Below are 22433 nucleotides of genomic sequence, written 5' to 3' on the forward strand. Positions count from 1 at the left end.
ATAAAAATAACAAACATGATCCATCTTTGGCCAGCAATGGACTAAACAAATGAACTATTCCATTTTATCAATGCTTCTTAGATATTTGAACTGTTCATATAGGGTAATTTTTCCAATCAGAATCACTTATGCAGAAGACAGATTATCTGAATGCAAATTCTGGCTCCAGATTTTAACATCTGTGTGATTTTGAATGGTTTATGCAACTCTCCACACCTTTGCTTCTCCAGTAGGCTGAGATCTGAGGAATGTGGTTCAAAGACCCCTGCTTAGGAAAGTCCCTGAGACTCTTATCTCCAATTACCACCAAAAGTCTGGAAGTGGAGCTGTGGTTCAAGTGGCAGAGCACCAACACTGAACTCGTGAATAAAGCTCAGGTCCTAAGAGCAGGCTCTAGATGTGGTACAAAAAATAACTAATATAATCGCTTTTTAAATGTTGATGGTGTTTTTATAAAGATATTATTAGCCATTTAATTTTCATGTTACTACCTCCTGAGATTATGGCAAAGATTCAATAAATCAAGATTATAAAAAAATATTTAACACAGTGGAACAGAGTCATGTTTCCTATGGTTTTATTTTTTACCAGCATCATCATCACCATCATCATCATCATCATCATCATCATCATCATCATCATCATCATCATCTGCATTACTTGATTACAGAAACACTGAATAGAAGCTGATTTTGTTCAGAAAAAAAAACAAACAAACAAAACTGGAAAAACTTCATAGAGTAAATGGCCCTTTCTATGAAACGTAATGAGTAAATAGGAGTTTTCCAGAATAATACAAAGCATGCCAAACAGAAAAGATCATAATCTAGTTGTGCATAATCCACTTGAGCACTGTGACTGTGGAGTACTTGCCTGAAGACAATAAAAACAAGGCACTGAATAAGGCAGTGTCAACCACAGAGGTGATACTGCCTATGCTGATGAATAATGTCATACAATTTATTTTTTAGAATCCTAATTTTGGTGGCTCCATAGATAGAATACCCTAAGATCTACTAGCTCCTAAAATGAAGGGCTATTACTTACCTGCATTGTATGTTGCTGTGGGCCGGCTGCTGCTCTGTTCCTTGCCTCCTTATACTGTTAGCCAGGAAAAAAATGAATGTTACTATTAAAAAAAAGTAGCCAGATCAGCTCACCAGAACATTGCATTATGACATTTCCATACATGCATACAATACCCCTTAATCACAATCACCTCCTTTTGTTCCTTCTTTCTTAAAACAATTTCAACAGATCCCATTCATACTTGTACATAAAATACTTTTACCATATTTCTCTCCCATTAATTTTCTTCCTTCCAATAATGCTTACCACAAAACAAGATCTACTTTGTATTCCTGCCCTTTGCTTTTTAAAGTTCAAAGCAGTTGAACTATAGTATTTCATATATGCATATAATGTGCTTAATTCATATTGACCCTTCTCACTTACTTTCTGTTTTGCCACCTTCCTACCCTTTTATTATTCAGCTGCTTTCAGTGAGTTTGTTTATGCTATTTCCATATATGGATGGAACATATTTCACTAGTATTCATCTTATATCATCCATTTTTCCTCTCCTCTTTCCCTCTAATCTTCAGTCCCATAAGTACAAATCCCTCTCTATGTATCTTTTTATATATAGGTATTAATTTATGGATATCTTTATGTATACATATATAACATGTATATACATATCTTTATGTACATTATATATAGCTGACATATATCTTAAAAGATATGTACATAGGCCGGGAGTTTGGTCTAGTGATATAATGCTTGCCTAGTATGCATGAAGATCCAGATTCAATTCCTCTGTACCACATACATAGAAAAAAGCCAGAAGTGGTGCTGAGGCTCAAGTGGCAGAGCTCCAGCTTTGAGAAAGTTCAAGGACAGTGCTCAGTCCCTGAGCTCCAGCCTAGGACTGGCAAAAAATAAAGATATATATATATATATACACACATTATATTATTTCATTTATACTTAATATTAGTAGTGTATACTATATGATGTTATATACTATATAAGTATATAGCATATAAATAAAATATATTATATACATATATACACAATGAGGGTATATGTAAAATATATATGTACATTTATACATACCTATTTATCTTTATATTTGCATGTGTACATTATAAGATCCAGCTTCCATATTAGACACAAAACAGAATACTTCTGTCTTTCTGAAACTGACTTACTTTGCTTAATATCATAATACACTGTTACATGCACTTTTCTATAAATGATACAACTCTACTCTTCTATATTACTGAATAATATTCACTGTGAATATAAATCATGTTTTTAAAATTCATTCATGAATGTATTACATGAAGGTTGCTTCCATAGCTGAGCTTGATGCTGTAACAAATAAGCATACAAGTGCCTGTATTGTATCCTAATCTACATTTCCTTATATGTATATCCTTAGGAATAGTTTCACTGGATTACATCGATATTCCTATTTTTAGGTTTTGGGGGAACTTTTCATACTACTTTCCACAGCAGTTGTGCTAATTTATATTCCCACTAACAGTGTATCCAGTTTTTGCTAAAGTCTTCATCAACATTTGCTGTTGTTTGTGTTCTTGAAGATGGCCATTCCAGCTGGAGTGAGATAAAATCTCAATGTTGTTTCAATTCTCATTTCCTTGTATTTTCTCAAAAGAGAAACATCTCCTACATTGAAGTATGCCATTGCTGCTTTTATTTTACTCACTAAAATAAATCTTATGGCCAAGTACAATGTGAAGAATAAGGAAGCATAATCCTGTCCAAGAGATGAATATCAGAAATCAAAGGGCAAGCTTGACCTCCCAAGTCAGAGGAACTATGAGTTTCCCTGAAGAAAGGACAAACTGCCTCTCTCTCATTTATATGCAATACATATTATATATTATATAATGTTACCTCTCATATTATCTATGTCTATTATATATAATATGTGTGATATATTATACACACACACACACACACACATATATATATATATATATATATATGTATCTGATGGTATCCATTTATGCTATTGGAGCTAACATCCCCGCCTAGTTTTGCCAGCCCTGGGACTGGGTGCTGTCCTTGGGCTGTTTTGCTCAACACTAGCACTGCTTTATCACGTGAGCCACAGTTCCACTCCCAACTATTTTTATTTTGGTGGTTAATTCAAGATAAGAGTCTCCCAGACCTTCTGCCTGGATTGGCATTGAACCACAAAATTCAGATCTCGCCTCCTGAGTAGCTAGAAAGATTGCAGGGATGATCCACTGGTGCTTCGCATGACAATACTTATGAAAAAAATCACATTAGCTGTATACTGCCTCTATTAAATAATTGCATAATGTATTAACAACAACTTATCAGAGTTCAAAATCAAAATTCTAGGGATATTTGGGCATAAACAGAGTGGTAGTTCTCTTGCTAGAATATTTTGCATGAGTATTCTGTAAGTTAGTTCACCTTGGCTTCTCCAGCATTTCCTATATTATCCTCCATCTGGGTTTTCCAGCAGAGTGAACTGTAGGAATTCTTAAAGGTAACAAAACAGCTAAAGGATGTAGCACTGAGTCTCTGGGAGGTCCTGGTGACCAGGGAATTTTGTTGTTCATATTAGTCACAGCCAGTCCAGTTGGAAAGGGACGGGAAGGGACGTCTTGCTAGAAGGAAGCTAAAGAACCCAGGATCGTTGAAACTTTCTTAATAAGGACCCAGAAACACAACAAATCAGAGGAATTTTGGATAAGTGGGACTGCATTAAACTTCAGAGCTTCTGTATGACAAAAGACATAGTTAGAAAACTAACTAGAAATCCTACAGAGTGGGAGAAGGTCATCATTAACCATACAACAGAAAAAGGCCTCATATCTAAAATATATCAATAGCTCAAATAATTGAATAATTCCAAAACTAATCTCCAAAGAAACAACCATCCCATTAAAAGATGGGCCAAAGACTCAAAGAGAGTCTTCTCTGAAGAAGAAATAAGAATGGCCTATAGACACATGAAGAAATGCTCAACATCTCTGGTCATAAAAGAAATGCAAATCAAAACAACTCTAAGATTCCACCTCACTCCAGTTAGAATGGCCAGGATCAGGAAAACTAATAACAACAGATGCTGGAGGGGATGTGGCCAGGAGGGATCACTACTACACTGTTGGTGGGAGTGCAAACTCGTTCAACCACTAAGGAAAGCAGTATGGCAGCTCCTCAAAAGACTAAACATAGAGCTCCCCTATGACCCAGCAATTCCACTACTTAGCATTAACCCAATCATCCAGGAACAAGGACATTAAATCCACTAGCACAACGATGTTCATTGCAACACCATCTACCATAGCAAAGATGTGGAACCAACCCAGATACCCCTCAGTTGATGAGTGGATCAACAAGATATGGTATTTATACACAATGGAATTCTATGCTGCTGTCAGAAAGAATGACATCTCCCCATTTGTAAGGAAATGGAAAGACTTAGAAAAAAATCATATTAAGTGAAATAAGCCAGATTCAAAGTAATGTAGGCTCAATGGTTTCCCTCATTTGTCATAATCAGTAGAAATGTTGGGCTCTCCTAGCAGAAATTTACAATAGAACAAAACTTAGATACATAACACCATATAGTATGACACTAAATGAAAGGACCTCCAGGATATGGAAACAAAAGCCATATAATGTGTGATTGTTGTCCTTAATGTACTATGTTATCTCTCATCTCTTTTGCTGTCCCTTGGTTATCTTATATTGTTACAGTATTTTATCTTGTTATCTGATATATTGTATATATGTTTATGTGGTTATTTGAAATCGGATAAGGAAGGGGGAAATCAAGGTGAGGGACAGGGCTGGGGGGAATGAAATGGGGACCAAGACATAAGAAAGGATGAGAAAGGGTATCAATGTTTGTGAAATAATGCACCTTCTATCTGGTGAACATAATGTAACCATTCTATTAATTACAATAAAAATATATGAAAAGAAAATAAAAGAACCCAGGATAATTCTTCATCTATGCAAAGACTATGTTGGTGAATGCATTAGCTGCTATTTCTTAAACAGAATCAGTGAGAAATGTGAACCAGATGAATGTGGAATAATAATAATAACATAATAGAACCAGGAAATATACATTGTCCAGGTCATTGGCTAACTGTGTCAATAGTCAATTATTATAATGGAAATGATACATCAAGTAGGAATACATTTTATAAATCTTAGCTAGGATACAATATCAAAAGGAAGAAATTTTGATCACATCATTTATTTCAAGATGTTATTTGTGTATGGTGCTGGTAAAAGTGCTACAAATACACACACAAAAGCATATGCTAAATCAAAATAAACTTCATTTTAGAAAGTCACTTTAAGTATGTGGTGATATAATTAAGCCTTATTAATATGCTGTTTATTTAACAGATTAAAATGCATAAGAAGCATGTCCCATTCATCTTAATTAGACAATATGCTTGTCACAATTATTTGCTTTGTGTTCTCATTTTCCATGAACATTTTGAAGCCATGCATTGATGCTTTGGGGGCTGGCATTCCCCTTGGTTTGTAGTTTATGTTCTCAGTGCCATGGCTCTCTTGGGAAACTATCAATCTAGAACTTCTCATCTGACCCTGCACAAACACCCAGCAGTTGGGTTTATGCCAAAGCTGAGAACAGCTACCAAAACAACAATATACAAACAAAAAAACAAACAAATAGAAAAATCTCTGCATAAGTGAAAATTAAACTAGGAAATTTTATGAGTGGGATGGGAGTGATGGAGAGTTATTAGAAAGAATGATTCTGATCAAAATGCACCATACATGAAAATGATCGTGTTCAATTGAACCCCCCCTTTTTTAAACAGATTTGAAGAAAGCAAATATAAAATGAGTGAGAACAACTATACCATGAAGGGAGATTGTTGGCCCAAGTTAGATGACTCTAGGGTTTAGACATCCATTTCAGTGGCTTCAAAATACTAGATTATATAGATGCTATTTCTTGAATTTTTATGCAGCTTTTATTTATTCAGTTACCAAACTTCCTGTGCTTGGTATCATTGATGGTGTGATGTATCATTGATTATTCTTTCACTGAAATATTCAATCATTTCAACAAATGTTTTTAAAGCATCTTAACTATCAGTTGACTTTGAAACAAATAACAAATAACTCTTCTTTTTACACCCCTCAAAAATGAATGCAAAAAATTTCAGTGTTCTCAATAGAGTACCCTTTCTCTATGAGATTCCAATTTCAAAATATTTCTATTCTAGAGTATTGCAGACAACAGTGGATTTGAGCTAGGAGATACTGATTGTTATAGAAATCATATTATAGAATTACAAGAGATTTTTGAAATTACCATTTTCAGTGTCTTAAAAACAGTCTTATTTACTGCTTTACCAACATTGCACCAATAACTGACATGGTATTTCTTTCCTGTGCTTTGAATGTGTCCCCAAATAGGCTCTTCTGGAAATGTAATATTCCATGTAAACCTGCTGGGAGGATGGACCTAACCTCAACCTCATGCTTTTACATCACAGTGGCTCCATTCTCATGAATGAACTAAAGGGCATGGGGTTGTGAAGTTGCTTTCTTGTACTCTTTCTCTCCTCTTCTCTCTCTCTCTCTCTCTCTCTCTCTCTCTCTCTCTCTCTCTCTCTCTCTCTCTCTTTCTCTCTCTCTCTCTTTCTCTCTCTCTTTCTCTCTCTCTCTCTTCTCTCTCTCTCTCTCTCTCTCTCTCTCTCTCTCTCTCTCTCTCTCTCTCACACACACACACACACACACACACACACACACACACACACACGCTTGATGTTATTTGCCAGGATATGGATGGCTATATTGATATTTTATTGGGAAACTAGCTGAATTGGCAATTAATCATAAGTGATAATATGTATGAACACAATCAAAGTAAGACAAAATTTACATATATATAATATATATATACACATATATGTTTATACACACACACACATAGGTAAAAGCTCCATGACTGAGGCTACCTTGATTTATAATCTCAAGCTAGAGATTAACAGAATCAAACTGGTTTTCTTTTTTGAACCAGAGAGATTAGAAGAGTATTATGAGAGGATAGATGAATATACTTTCCATGCATTCCATAAACAGGATCTGTGATGCATCATATGTCAATTTCTTGTCTTTCAGTAGCATGAGTTCTCTTTAGGAAATAGTTTCAAGTTCTTCCTCTTTATTAAAGACATACTGAGTGAGTACATTTTGTTCTTATGCCTAGTTTCTAATACTTCTCTGATTAAAGGAACCATTCTACTTGGAGACATAATTAATTCTAAGACTGCCACAGGAACTATCTTGTAGTAGCAGAAAGTCAGGAGGTTTTAGACAAGCAAATAAACAACAATAAAGCACATGCTGCCTGGCATACACAACAATGAAGGGATGATTTCAAAGGGACAAAGGAAACTAATAGAGCTAGTCAAAGATCAAATTAGTCAATGATCAAATAATTTAAGTAGTACTGGTAATAAATAAAGTAGTATTGGTTTATAGCCTAAAGTATAGAATTAAGTACCCATAAATCTATACCACTAAAAATAAATAATTGAGTAAATGAAGAAAAAGTAACAAACCTCTCCTGAAGAAAATTTACCAATAATTTATCTGGATTTGCCCCACTTAGGGAGGTAAGACAGAAAACAGGATGGTTCAACTATAGACTCTTATCTGTCCTACTCTTTCCTGTGTGTTATCAGTATTTTACCTAGGTTCTAGCATTTGGCAAGCACTTAAAAAATCCAAGTAATCAGTAGAAGTTGACAGATTCACGTGCAGAGGAATTACCATAGCATGAGTCATGTCGCTATGGATAGTCAATCATAAGCACAGAACTGATAATCACATGAGTTTAAATGACTGAGAATTTTAATTCTGGAGACCAGAGAGATCAAACAGCAATGATAAAGGCTGAGAGCTTCAGACAATAAGAATAACAGTAATAACAGAGAAAGGAAAGCTAGGAACACTAGTGAAATACTAGGAAAAGATTTGAGATTTTTCACACAGATAGATGTTTGCTCTCATCCATGAGACTTTGGGCCCTCTGAGAGTAGCAGATAGCCAGCTATTTAGGCAAACGTGATTGCCAATTTGCCAGAGGGGTTTTTCTGGGATATTGGCATACGAATCTGTAGACTAGTAAGCAAAGTGCCTATTCTAACACAGGTGGGCCTCATCTAAAGAACTGAAATCCTGAACAGAAGAAAAAAAGCTGAATAATAGGAGTTATTCCTGCCTAAATGAGAAGCTAGGACAATGATGGTATCTGGACCCTTCAGGTTCAAACTGAAGTCTCAACTTTTCTAAGCCTCAGTTAACTGGATCCACTGACCAGGTTCTTAGGCTTACAGGTTTTGGCCTTGAGTTTCTGGGGCTGGCAAAGCATATAGTTTGGGTGTGTTAACTTCTTCTGCAATTGTATGTGTAGGGCTCTTGGAAGTATATAGGTAATTTGCCTGTTTGTTCTGTTTATCTGAAGAAATCTAAGGAATACAAAGAACACCAGGGCCTTGATTTATGAAATAGATTTTTATCAGCTAAATTAAGTGAAAAGAAAATCTATTCAAAGTAGCTGACACTTAGTAGGCTCTCAGTGAATGTATTTGCTCCCTTTTGATTGGAGGGATTGAAATTGTAGCCAGTAGAAATAAAATAGAAAGCTATCTTTCTAATAGACATCCTTTCTGCCTCTAACCTTTAATAGGCTCCATTAATATCTATCAAACATTCCTGGGAATGGAAATATAAAATCATCATTGCTATATATGTGGCAGTCTAATGAGCCAGCTTATCCCAGTGAGGCAATAATTTACTCAAAGGTCCCAAAGTGGCCAGCATGTGTTAAGACAGATTTCCAAATTGACCAGTTCATGCACAAAGAGACTGCATTATTATGCTACTCTTTCTCTGTGATTTGTTCTACAAAGCTCTATGCTGGATCAACCAATGTGATATTTGCCCTCTAGGACATCTCTCTGCAGGGATTTCAATGCCAGCTTCAATCCTTTGGAAATCAAGCAGTCAATTCTCTTTGCTCCAAGACGATGGGGTTTTCCTAAACCACGGGGCTCTTCGACCAACTCATGCATATCCAGCCCCTCCGGGAGGGACTGGAGAATGACATTGGACAATTTCTCAAGCTCCATTTCTCAATAAAATGTCTCAATATTTTTGCACACAGGAGCTTTTTTATGTTGGCCAATCCATATTGGATGATGATATATGTCACTTAACAGTGATGAAAGGCCCAAACACAGCAGCCATTTTTTTTAAGTCAAGGCTTGCAGCCTCAGTGCTAATTTGGCAGGAGAGATATTTATGACCTTAACAATGATACCAGAAGGCTTTTCGTCTCCCCCTTCTAAATCTAGACATTACTTGCGGAGAGACTGGATTGTGTTTTCTTAGTAGTTTCTTCAGTGTTTAAACACACTAGGACTCCAGTAGACAAAATGACTGAATACAATGATTTGGTTAAGACAGCCCTAGGAAACTAATCCAGAATCCTTTTAATAATTTACTATTTAATTCTAGGATGAACTCTCCCCTTTATTTTTTCCTTGAGTACAAGCAACTCTCTTAATTTCTTTCTATTTTTCCAAAATATCCCATTGATATTTTGATTTCTGATTAAATGTAGCTTTCCATATTTCCAAAAAAATAAGTTAGTAGAAACTGCAGTAGCTGAGAAAACCTTAAAATGAGTTATTCTCTTTCTATCCTAACAAGCCATGTCACCCTGGGCAAGTCATGTCATCCTTCTGGAATATAATTGTTCTGAACTGAAAAAAATGCATTAATGAGACAATACTAACATTACAGTCTAAAGCAGGCACACTTTTCTGAAGTTCCTTCTATCTCTGGTATATCTAACCTTGTGTTCATAGAAGAACACAGGATCACACTTCGGGGATTCCTGTTTCCAAATGCCTTTGCTTTTACAAAGGATTTTTAACTGCATTGCTGAAATCAGTACACACAACATTCCTCTTCCAAGATGGGTAAAGCAAAAGCATCACTCCTGTTTGACAAGTCGAAACAGGAAAGGCCTGGAAAGGGCAAATGGCAAACCTAATGTTATTTTTCAAAAAATGCAGGCAGTATCTTCTGATGCTCTGAACTCCTCTACCACAAGGCTGCTGCTTCAGCTGCCTCTTGCATATATCTCTTCTGTGCTTGGATCAGGTCTGTTCCCATGATAACTTCTTAGAAAACTTCTCACATATCACCCTAGATAGAAGAACATTGCTATCTTCATTTACCTGGCTGTTTGTTTGTTCCTTCAAAGAACCTGTTACTTCAATGTGAACTCATCATGTCTATTTTCCTTTGTGGATCAGTCCCACTAGAAAGAGAGCCCACTTTCTATCAATGTTCCTAGCTCCCAGGATCGTTTCTGCTATAAAGTAGGAACTCAATAAATAAAATGGTAAATTATTGAACAAATGAGGTGAAACTGGAAGTGACTGGAAACTTGTTTTTATTTTTTAAGTGAAAATCATCTTTATCCTTTAGCAGTTTGAGTTTCAGTTACTTCACTTCTTAAAATTTATCTGATATATACTTCTTACCTCAGTTTTTCAAGAAAAAGTTAGGAGATAATTCATAATTTTTTGGCAGTGCTAGAATTTGAACTCGGGGATTCATATATACAAAGCAGGCACTCAACCACCTCCAACTATATTTGATATTATTTAAACCCATCTTAAAAAATCACATCAAGGGAAAAAGTTCTAGTTCTATCAGTGTGGTCATTCCAGTAGGGGGGGAAAAACAGCTGTAAAAATGTAAACTAAGGGCCTGGAGTTTGGCCTAGAGAGAGAGTGAGGGACTAGCATGCACAAAGTTCTGGATTCAATTCCTCAGTATCAGAAAAAGCTGGAAGTGGTGCTTTGGCTCAAGTTATAGTGTGTTAGCCTTGAGAAGGCTCAAGGGCAGTGCCAAAGCCCTGAGTTGAAGCCCCAGGACTGGCAAAAAAGTAAAATAAGAACCAGATATCAGTGTCTCACATCTGTAATCCTAGCTACTCAGGAGGCTGAGATCTGAGGATCATGACTCAAAGACAATCCAGGCACAGAAGTCCAGGGAGACTCTTATCTCAGATTTACCACCAAAAAACTGGAAGTGGTGCTGTGGCTCAAAGTGGTAGAGCATTAGCTTTGAGCTGAAGAGCTCAGAGACAGTGAACAGGCCCAGAGTTCAAGATCCACAACTGACAAAAAAAAAAAAGTAAAGTAAGAATATAATTATCTTTTCCTAGGGCTTGAAATTAGGTTCTGGGCATTGTCCTTGGACACATTTTGTTTAAGACTAGCACTCTGCCACTTGCGCCACAGCATCACTTCTGGCTTTTTCTGTGTATGTGTTTCCTAAGAATCGAACCCCCATCTTTGTGCATGCTAGGCAAGCACCCTATCACTAGGCCACGCTCGCGGCCCTAGAATATAATTGTCGTAAAGGAAGTTGCATGAAAGATGGAGAAAGAATGTCTTCAGTGTTGGAGTTGCCCCATCCTAGACTTATCTGGGTTTGTACCTGTATCCCAACACACTAGGGATACTAAAATACTTATTATCTGTCTGTTTCAGTTCCTGTATTCTACTGAAATACATCCAACTGAACTGTATTAGGAAGAAAAAAGGCAGAATGGTTCTGTCTGGGACTGATCCTACTTATATTGGAGAACAAACAAATCACATATTTTTGACAAATGGTACAATTGAAATCAGATACTGATGTGGATATAAGCCACCCAAATGTTCTTGCCGATCCTCAATGGCCAAAGAACCTCAAAAATAATTATATGACTGACAAGCAAATGAAAGGTTTCAAGTCATGATTAAAATTTTATTTTAAAATGAGGTGAGCTTATTATCTCTTGAAAGTCATATATCTGATAGCAATATATGTTTTTGATTTATTTCATTAAGATCTTATAAATCTCTTCTTGACCTTGTTTGTGAATGATTTATAAATGTAAAGGGCGGGGATGTAGCAACTGGAGGAAAGTATCTATAATCCAGGTAGATCTGACAAGAATAAAAGCCCAGTAACACAGAGAATAGACCAAGATCTGAATGGGTTAAGAAAAGTTAGAGTATGTTCTCACTCAAAAAATGTATAAATAAAATAAAAGCTTGCATTTGGGGATATTAAAAACTGATGCATAAAAGAAAATAACAACAACAATGACACACGCACACACAGAGTATGTTTAGAAAATCTAGTTTTAAGAAGATGGTTCTATAACAAAGGCAAAGTTCTATTATACAAGATTGTACTTTACTTTGGGCATTTAATTTTCTTCTCAATCATTCCAAGAGCTTTCTTGTCTCCCTTCTTCAAGTCTGGCTTTATCTATTTCCTGTACTCAAGCTACATTGGAATAACCTTGATCTTGTGAGTTGATTTCTAAATGTGTTTTCAAAGTAGGTTCATCTTCACCACTTAAAAAGAGGTTTATCTACTTCTTGCCAGACAAGCTGCTTGATCAAGTCATTTAATATCACATATTTGAGATACAGGCATTATAAGTTGTTGAGATAAAGCAGAGCTTTGCACTTGAAATGAGTATGTAGCTGTTGACTGACCTCTAAGAAAACACAACATCCTATTTTATTTAGTTTTACACTTATTTTTATGTTCTGGTTTCAAGCTTTGTCCACTATATTCCATATCATCTGCAAAAAATATGCATATAGCCAAATAACACATCCAAAAATTTCATGTATATTCAGCCAGGGCAGCTACAAATAAATAAATCAAACCCTTAGCAACAAATTTAGTTGTTGAAAAGTATATGTTAACTTTAGAAAAGCTAGCTGTGGAAATATAATATTAGAATCTAGTATGTTGTGAAAGTGGTATTACTATCCAGATTTCTTTGAGCAACCATTCCAGTAAAGAAGAAAGTTTCATATAAGTTGTAACATGGCAAATTTGAAATTTGGAATCACCATACCTAATAAGTACTAGAAAGAGAAGTGCAAGTGTAATCAATACATGTATAATTATGGAATCTGACTTCCAAATAAGGTAATGTGTTAAACAGGAAAGGAATCCAAATAGAGAAGAAGTAAAACTCTCCCTCTGCAGATAACATAATCACAAATGTACCAATGTCTTACTGTAACTGTAACCCTTCTGCTTATTACCTTTACAATTAAATTAAATTGAAAAATAAATAGGTGACTGGGTTTATATAACCCTAGATGGAATTATGAACTAAAATGGAACCCTGTAAAGATGTTATTCAAAAGAGATGACTAGGGGCCGGGAGTTTGGCCTAGTGGTTAAAGTGCTTGCCTAGCATGCATGAAGACCCAGGTTCGATTCCTCGGTACCATATACATAGAAAAAAGCTGGAAGTGGTGCTGAGGCTCAAGTGGTAGAGCTCTAGCCTTGACAAAGTCCAAGGACAGTGCTCAGGCCCTGAGCTCAAACCCAGGACTGGCAAAAAAAAAAAAAAAAAGAGATGACTAAAAGGAATAAAAAAACGCAAGAGATAAACTTCACAGTAGAAACTTGCATTGTAACTTATTTTCTCTATTTCCTAATACGACTCATCTAAGCCCACTCTTTCCCTAATCCTGCTATAGTCTGGAGATATGAAACCACCTCCCAGAATCCCATGTGTTAAAGCTCATTATTATGTCAGGTCCCAACATTGGGAAGTAGTAGAACATTAGAACCTTTTTCTGGTGGTTATTTGGAGATAAGATCCTCATGGACTTTTGTGCCTAGGCTGGCTTTGGACCATGATCTTCAGATCTCAGCCTCCTAAGTAGCTAGGATTACAGAGATGAGCCACCACGCCCCACAGAGCATTTAAGAAATGAGGCCTATGGAAGAAATCTAGGCTCCCAGTGGTAATCTCCATGAGCGGATACTGAGATCCTGGCCCTCTTCTCTTTCTCACTTTTCCTTCCTGGCCACCATGAGTTGAGAGGCTCCTCTGCCACTTATTTCCTGATGTGATATTTTGGCCTTACCACAGGCTTAACATGAACTGAGATCTCTGAATCTATGAGATTCCACTATGAAATGTGCTGTGAACTAAGACAATACTCTTTTTTTTCCCCCACAGGACAAAAAAAAGTTATTGTAATTAATAGAAGGTTACATTATTTACATTATATTCACCAGATAGAAGGTACTTTACTTCACAAATATTGATACCTTTTCTCATGTCATGATCCCCATTTCCCTCTCTCCTTACCCCCCACTCATCTTGATTTTCCCTCTTCCCTATCCTATTTCAAATAACCAATTAATCATATATAAAATATATCAGATAACAAGGTGAAATATTGTAACAATATGAGATAACCAAGGGACAGCAAAAGAGATGAGAGATAACATAGTACATTAAGGACAACAATCACTCATTATATGGCTTTTGTTTCTATATCCTAGAGGTCCTTTCATTTAGTGTCATACTATATGTCCTTATGTATCTAGGTTTTGCTCTATTGCAAATCTCTGCTAGGAGAGCCCAAGGTTTCTACTGATTATGAAAAGTGAGGGAAGCCATTGAACCTATGTTCCTTTGAGTCAGGCTTACTTCACTTAGTATGATTTTTTGTAAGTCTTTCCACTTCCTTACAAATGGGGTAATGTCGTTCTTTCTGACAGCAGCATATAATTCCATTGCATATAAATACCACATCTTGTTGATCCACTCATCAACTGAGGGACATCTGGGTTGGTTCCATATCTTTGCTATGGTAAGTAGTGCTACAGTGATCATTGTTGTCCTAGTGGATTTAGTATATCCTTGTTTCTGGATGGTTGGGTAAATGCCAAGTAGTGGAATTGCTGGGTCATAGGGGAGCTCTATGTTTAGTCTTTTGAGGAACTGCCATACTGCTTTCCATAGTGGTTGAACGAGTTTGCACTCCCACCAACAGTGTAGTAGTGATCCCTCCTGGCAACATCCCCTCCAGCATCTGTTGTTATTAGTTTTCTTGATCCTGGCCGTTCTAACTGAATTAAGGTGGAATCTTAGAGTTTTTTTGATTGGCATTTCTTTTTTTTAAATTTTTTATTGTAATTAGTAAAAGGGTTACATGATATTTGCCAGATAGAAGGTGCATTAATTCACATACATTGATACCCTTTCACATGCTAAGACAATACTCTTAAGAGTCTGGAACTGAAATATCTCTTTTGGGGGTGGTGAGATTTCTTTGTGTTATCTTGCCTCTGTTAAAAAGGAGTGGATCTTGACTTCGGTAAATTTGATCCTAGTGATTATACTATCTAGCAGAGAACCCATAGTCATTTACCACTTAAACACTCCAGTTCAGCAAATTATTTGCAGGACAGAAATAACTGGAAAATGTAATAACTAAAGTGCTGGACCAAAGATTTAAAATACCTATTTTTTCAGGGGCTAACATTTTTCCTATCTGTATTTGTTAAAATACAATATTATTAGGAAAGAGTAAAATTATTTCTAAATTTCATTTTACTTCAAAATACTCAGCCTTTTTTTTCCCTAAAAGTTTCTCCTTTGGTATTCATGGAACGTAAAGTAATTAAACTGCTCTAAGACAGTAAGTATACAGTTCAATCATTATCATTTTTTATTTCTGCTTTCAAGTGATGCATAAATATCAAGTTTTAATGCTAAGACTAATAAAACTAGCTTTCATTAGAGGGATAACAACACATAGTTGGATTAACTTTTTGATAGACTAACACTTAAATAGAAAGTATTTTCCATTCCAAATTCTAGCAGTAAGTGTGATTAATTGAACACCTGACTTGCTAAGAAGGCAAAACCAGAACTAATAGGGACAACTAAACTCATTTCCTATGTGAAGCATTTGGTAGTTGCACAAATAGTTCGCTGCAGAAGAAGTTGGGATCAAGATTTTCAGTCCATCCCAGTGTCTCTCTCTCCCTCCCTCCCTCCCTCCCTCCCTCCCTCCCTCCCTCCCTCCCTCCCTCCCTCCCTCCCTCCCTCCCTCTCTCTCTCTCTCTCTCTCTCTCTCTCTCTCTCTCTCTCTCTCTCTCTCTCTCTCTCTCTCTCTCTCTCTCTCTCTCTCTCTTTCTGCCCTGTGCATGGCAAACAACTTTGACAGAATTATGGAAGTCATAATCTTTTGTAAGGATAGACTCTTAATAACCTATCAAAGACCATCCTGTTATTAAATACGATAACTGAAGTAAAACATTGCATAGTGAGCAATAAGTCTGTCAGATGCTTCCTAAATTTAAGCCACCTTCTTCATCGACACTTAACAAGAGCTCAAGGAACAGGATTTAGGTAGGTGAAAGGCTCACTAGCTTTTCCTAAAGTTGGGATACTTACTCATCCTTTGAAGGAACTAACTTATTAGCATTTCTTCTTGAATTCTTTGGCAAATATTAACACATATCCACAAGTCAAGATCATACAGCTTTCTCAGAATAATTGCTTATGTCTGGAAGGAATAAGTGTCTGAAGAAGCAATGTATTTCTGGTATGAGATGGACTGAATACCTTCCCTAAATAAACTGTTCACCTGGAAGAAGCATGAAAGAAGGATCAAGCAGCCTCTTCAGAAGAGATAGCCACTACGCAAAGGCTCTTTGTATTCATGGATGCTTTGGGTGAAAAAGTGCCATAATTATGACATTTCAATATTGAAATAAAATTAGTTTTTATTCCTCATTCTTTTATTTTGCCAGTCCTGGGGCTTGAACTCAGGGCCTGAGCGCTGCCCTTGGGCTTTCTCATGGCTAGAGCTCTACCACTTACACCACAGCACCATTTCTGGTTTTCCCTAGAATTGAACCTGGGTCTTTGTGCATGCTAAGCAAGCATTCTACTACTAGTCCAACCTCCCTGCCCCTATTCCTCATCCTTGAGAGGAAATCATGCTCCATTTTTAGCTATGCAGCACAATTGCTCACTCATCTGTGGAGTGATGAGCAGGGCTATTTTTATGAGCAGAGGACTATCTGTTCTCAGGGTTTCTCTTCCTGCATATCCTTAGTATCCTGACTCCTGCTTCCAGACGCTTTACCAACACAAAGCCAACTTGACACTCACATTGCTTAACTCTCTTTACCAACAATGAATGGAGCCTTGTAGAATGGCATATTCCATTCATATTCCACGTCTGTGGCTAGCTTTAATGGATCAAACTTAAAAGGATTAAAGAATTATCTTGTCCCATTTAGCCTAGATATTCTCAATCCTAAACATATAATGTGAAATTTTATAGCATTGCTAGAGTACACATAGTATATTAATTTATTGCTTAATATATTAGATAGGTTTAAAAATCATGTAATGAATTAAACATTAAAGACCTACATAGCCAGTGAAGTTCCCTTGCTCTTTAAATGCCTGTGGCAAGGATTTAATTTAGATTTAATAAAAGAGTTATTATATTATTTATTTGATTATAAATATGCAAATATAAGTGGCATGCTATAAATACTTCTGCTAATTTAATTCTTGCTGACTTATGGAGGTTTATTTAGGTGCAACTAGCTGTTTATTAAGATGTATGAGTTGAAACCCAATAACTATATCCTCAATAATCCATCGATATTTAATAGGTAATAACTGCATTATATCCAAAGTAGTACATTTATATGATTCTTTAGATTGAATGTTAGCTTAAAACTAATTATTAGTAGCATATTTACTAAGCTTTGGCTGTTTAAGAGGTATTCATCTTAATAAAAAGGTTGTTATGCCCCAATAGATATTCATAATAATCAGTTGATATTTAATTAACATATAATAACTCCCTCATTAAACTTAAATTAAACCCTTATCTGAAATACTTAATTTAAAGTGCAATGGAAATATTGCTATAGAAAATTACATAGCTTCCCTACACTGATTTCACTAGCAGAGTAAGAGATGGCCTACCAATCTAAGCCAGAATTTCACATGACAAGGAAGGATGTCTAGGGCACTCTTTTACTCTACATAAATGAATCATCAACTATGGCAAGTTTGAATGGAGGCAATAGCTTTTTACTGAGCCCATATTTCAATTTGTTTCAGCAATCACTGAAGTCTAATAAAGCTGAAACAAACTGAAATGCTGAAACAATTGATTCTTCTAAATCAGATAAAAACAACTAAAGTGGAAAAAGAATTGTAAAAGTATTCTTCATTTTCCCCTTGAGACCATCTTCTTTGCACTCTCCCCTACTCACCTCAGTGACTCAAGAAGCTGTCCCACCACACTCCCCAGGAAAAAATGTACCACCACCAGAGTGCTTTACCTTCTGGATTCTTGTTGGGTTTTACAGTAAGAAGTATCATAAAATCCAAGGGAAAGACCATGGTTGGATCCTCCTTTCCTCATCCATTTTGCTGAGCTGTACTTCACCAATGTTTCTCCAACATGCCAGACTCTTGTCTGCTAATACTTCCTAAAGCTCCAGTTCTCAGTCCATTCTGTAATTCTTCCTTCTCTTTGCTCATTCAGGTTTGGGAGCGGTATACTTCCTAATATATAGTATTATCCTTTTTTTTTTGGTCAAGGCCTGGACTTATTTGCAAATTAAAGAAAGAAAATAAATAATAATTGGAGAAAAAACATCATTTACAATATACTTCCAGTGGCTTCTAACAAGTTTTAATTTCAAGCAATTAGAAGGATGAAACCAAGTGTCAGATTTTCTGCAGAAATCCACACAAAAAATGGGAAAAAAATTAAACAAGATTTTGACATAATATTCTAAATGTCTGCAATTACATGAAGTAGAAAGCAAACTTAAATTTTCCTTCTTTTAATATCGATATTTTTCTTGGAGATCATTTCATGGCATATTATTTTATATGATAGTCTATTCATAACCATCTGCCTTTGTCCACCACTCCTTTTCATAGCCTCTTTGGCCTTTGTATGTTAATGACTAGGGTCATGTATAATTTATCATGTCCTAGTGTTATTTCAGTCTTGTAAATGGAACCCATCTGTATATCAACCAATATTTTTAAAAAGTGATAGTTTGTAAATTTTTTTAAAGGATGGAGCCCTTCCTTGAAATAAAATTGAAAACATTTTAGTTAATAAAAGCAGAGGCTGAAACATCTTCAGTAATCCCATTTAGACTGATGACATCTTGCTCCTTGCATGTCCCCCAAAAAACATTCCTGGTCAGTGCATGCACTCTGTCTCATTGGCTACAATGATTAGAGAATCACATAATCTAAGCTGGGTTCTTAAGAGTCTACCAAATAAGTGTTCCCCCCACCCCAAACACACACACACTGTGATGGCAAGTTGAAGATAAAATGAAAACTGGATATGTGTAAATGGTAACCTTATCAACCAGCCTGAGAATAAAGGCAAATTGGAAGGAAGCCTGAATCAAGAGATTGTCCATAGAAGTATAATGATAGCCCTTCAACCCATTAATCAAACAAACAAGACCAGTGGTAGGCAAGTATGATAGCAAGTCAATTCTCTTGTGCATGAATCTCTGTGATTTGCAACCATTGACAGAGATGGGCCAAAGTTAAGTAGTTCTTTTTGTGTTGACTTAATTTATATTGGAAAAAAAATCATGTTTGTACCTAACTTGGTAGATGTACTTATTACAATATTGCCTTTTATGGTGATTAGGTTATACATGCATAGAACTAATTCACTGGAAAACAAGTGTAAGTTTTTGGTTTTGCCTTGGGGACAGGGAAGAAAAAAAGTGTGCTAAAACCTTCAACTACAAATGCAACACCTCCTCTGAACTTCAGTACCTCACTACCAATACATTTATATTATGAGGCTTACTTGGCTCATGGGGTTATTCTGAAGTTTAGGATTTTCTTTTAATTTTTTGTTTTGTTTTTGTTGTAGGGCTTGAACTCTGGGTCTGGGTGATGTCCCTGAGCTCTTCAGCTCAAGACTAGTACACTACCACTTGAGCCACAGTGCAACTTCCAGTTTTCTGGTGGCTAATTGGAGATAAGTCTCATGGACTTTAGTGCCTGGGGTGGTTTTGAAATGCAATCCTCAGATCTCAGTGTTCTGAGTAGCTAGAATTATAAGTGTGAGCCACCAGTGCCCAGCTGAAGTTCAAGTTTATATTAATAGTTTTGAGAAAGTATAAAAGCTTTGCATTGTACAAAATATAAGACAAGGTGTCAGCAGTTTATCAAACATAAATTTTATTTTTTTCCTCAATATCTTAAAATATAAAAACCCTACCACTATATACAGGCTGACATATACAGATATACATACACATATGTTTTTAAAGCACTACTCCAAAGGAGATAATGTGTTTAAAAGTAGGTGTCATTATGGGTTTCCTTTGGACTGTAGTTAAGGTTTCCAAAGCACTTTACCAATATTAAATTATTCAACTTCCTAACAGCCCTCTGACACAGGGGTGTTATAAAGGGGAACACTTCAGTGCTGGAATAGACCTGTATTTATTTTCTAGATTGTAAAGACCCACTTAGGGAGACTCTGGGTATTAAAAATCAATTTAAAATACAATTAAACTATTAGTGTCTCCAAAAGAGACCAGTAGCAACATTATGCTCTGCCTGTTCTTGCATCAAAGGCGTGAGGGTTAAAGACAAACATCCAGAACATAGAACATAATGCTTGGAACATGAACTGTGGGAACAGATAAAAAAAATGAATGGAAGGCCTTGAGTTTTCTAAATTGATTCTGTCCAGTGAAATGTAGGTTTATTCTATGCATATCCACATGCCCGGTAAATCCAACCTCGTATTTTTTTCCTGCTTTATTTTATTTGGGATTTAAAAATTCAGACCACAGATAATAATCATATTAAACTATAGGTATTGCATCCAGATGCATGACTTTTGTTTAATTTTAAAAACTAAAGAGTTTCATACCAAAACTGAATTTCTGCTGCTACCTCTGCTGCCCATGGGATAGGAACAAAATTGCAATTTGTAGCTACCCTTGACTCAGTCTAGCTCACATAGGGTTACCAAGTCTTTAAAAACCACAACTTTCCATTCAACATCCAGACTACAAAAAGCACACAATTACTTGTGTTTTTTTCTGGCTTTTCCTAACACACACACACACACACACACACACACACACACACACACACACACACAAAACAACTTAGTATCCAACTGAAAAATGTCATGTATTTTTACTGTATTTGTTTATCATAGCTAGAATACATTATCCTACCTGTATCAATTATTTAGGAATAGAGTTTATTAAGACTTCTGTAATTTAGGGTATGAGATCAATATTTTTATAGGCTCTAATGAGAGTCCCTCACAACCTACTCTAATCCTATGATTTAATAAGTTACATGGTCTACTGGAATAAATAGACTAGTCCCATTTTTACCTAGTATGTAGAAAGCATTATAAGATTTGTATTCATTTATTTATTTTGTAGGTTATGGGGCTTGAACTCAGGGCCTGGGCAATGTCCCTGAGCTTTTTTGCTCAAGGCTAGTGCTCTACCTGCCTGAGCCAACTTTAAACCATGATCCTCAGATCTCAGCCTTCTGAATAGCTAGGATTACAGGTGTGAGCCATAAGTGCCTAGCACATGTTTACTATTGGGCCCAGAATTCATATTTATAGTCATACAATATTATTAGACTGTTGAATCCCAGACCTAGGAAAATAGAGTATAGAATACTGACTTCCAGAGTTTTAGTCCTCTCATCCTTCTTTTACTTGAATTTAACTTCTTTGTATGTACAAGTCAAATAGAACATGGTTCAAGGTTACTTGTGCCTCGAATATTCTAACTGAACAACCAGCACCAACCATTGGGAAGCACTGCTAGAATCCTACCCCTGATTAAACCCATACCCTTAACCTACGTCAGTGTCCTCCCATGCCGATTTTAAGTTTCTTTCTGCAACATATATCTCAAGCTGGATAGATAGAATCATCTTGAACTTTTCTTTCTGAGATATTGGTACTCTTTGTACGTTAGTCATGTTTCTTTGCTCTGATAAAATGTCTTCACTTAATAACTTAAAAGGAGGAAAGGTTTATTTTGGCTTACCCGTTGACGTTTTAGTCCAGGGTATCTTAGCCTTATTTCTTTAGGGTCTGGGGTGAGAGAAAACATGTGGCACTATCAACCAGAGAAGGCTTCTTTGTCTGGCATCTGGAAGGCAAAAGAGAGAACAAGGAGCTGAGCCCAAAATTCCAATCCAAAGTGCACCTAAAGAGGCCTACTTTCCTCCATCTACATCTGGCCTCCTAAAAGTGTCACCATTTCACAATAACACTGCAATCAAATCTTTAACATAGCTGTTCAGATCCAAACTACAGCGACTTATACTTACAAATTCTATTACTGTTAATTAAATAGTTACACCCTCTCTATGTTGTGTGAGGAAGAGACCATAGTTTTCTTAAAATTTTATTTGAAATACATACCAATGTGTGTCACAT

At 36.1% G+C, this 22433-nt stretch overlaps 1 long non-coding RNA gene across 1 annotated transcript in view; it reads right to left on the reverse strand.

Annotated features, from left to right (window-relative positions):
* The window catches only part of LOC150055928 (uncharacterized), a 67260-nt gene extending 45151 nt beyond the window's left edge, over positions 1-22109 (reverse strand). The window contains exons 1-2 of the long non-coding RNA XR_016537479.1: positions 22039-22109; positions 1048-1101 (exon numbers count right to left, since the gene is read on the reverse strand). This is a non-coding gene — a long non-coding RNA (uncharacterized LOC150055928). The remainder of the gene's footprint in view (positions 1-1047; positions 1102-22038) is intronic.
* Between the last annotated feature and the right edge of the window lie 324 nt (positions 22110-22433).

This window comes from Megascapheus bottae, chromosome 13 (genome assembly GCF_031878675.1).
Source record: "Megascapheus bottae isolate mThoBot1 chromosome 13, mThoBot2.hap1, whole genome shotgun sequence".
NCBI classification, from domain to species: domain Eukaryota; kingdom Metazoa; phylum Chordata; class Mammalia; order Rodentia; family Geomyidae; genus Megascapheus; species Megascapheus bottae.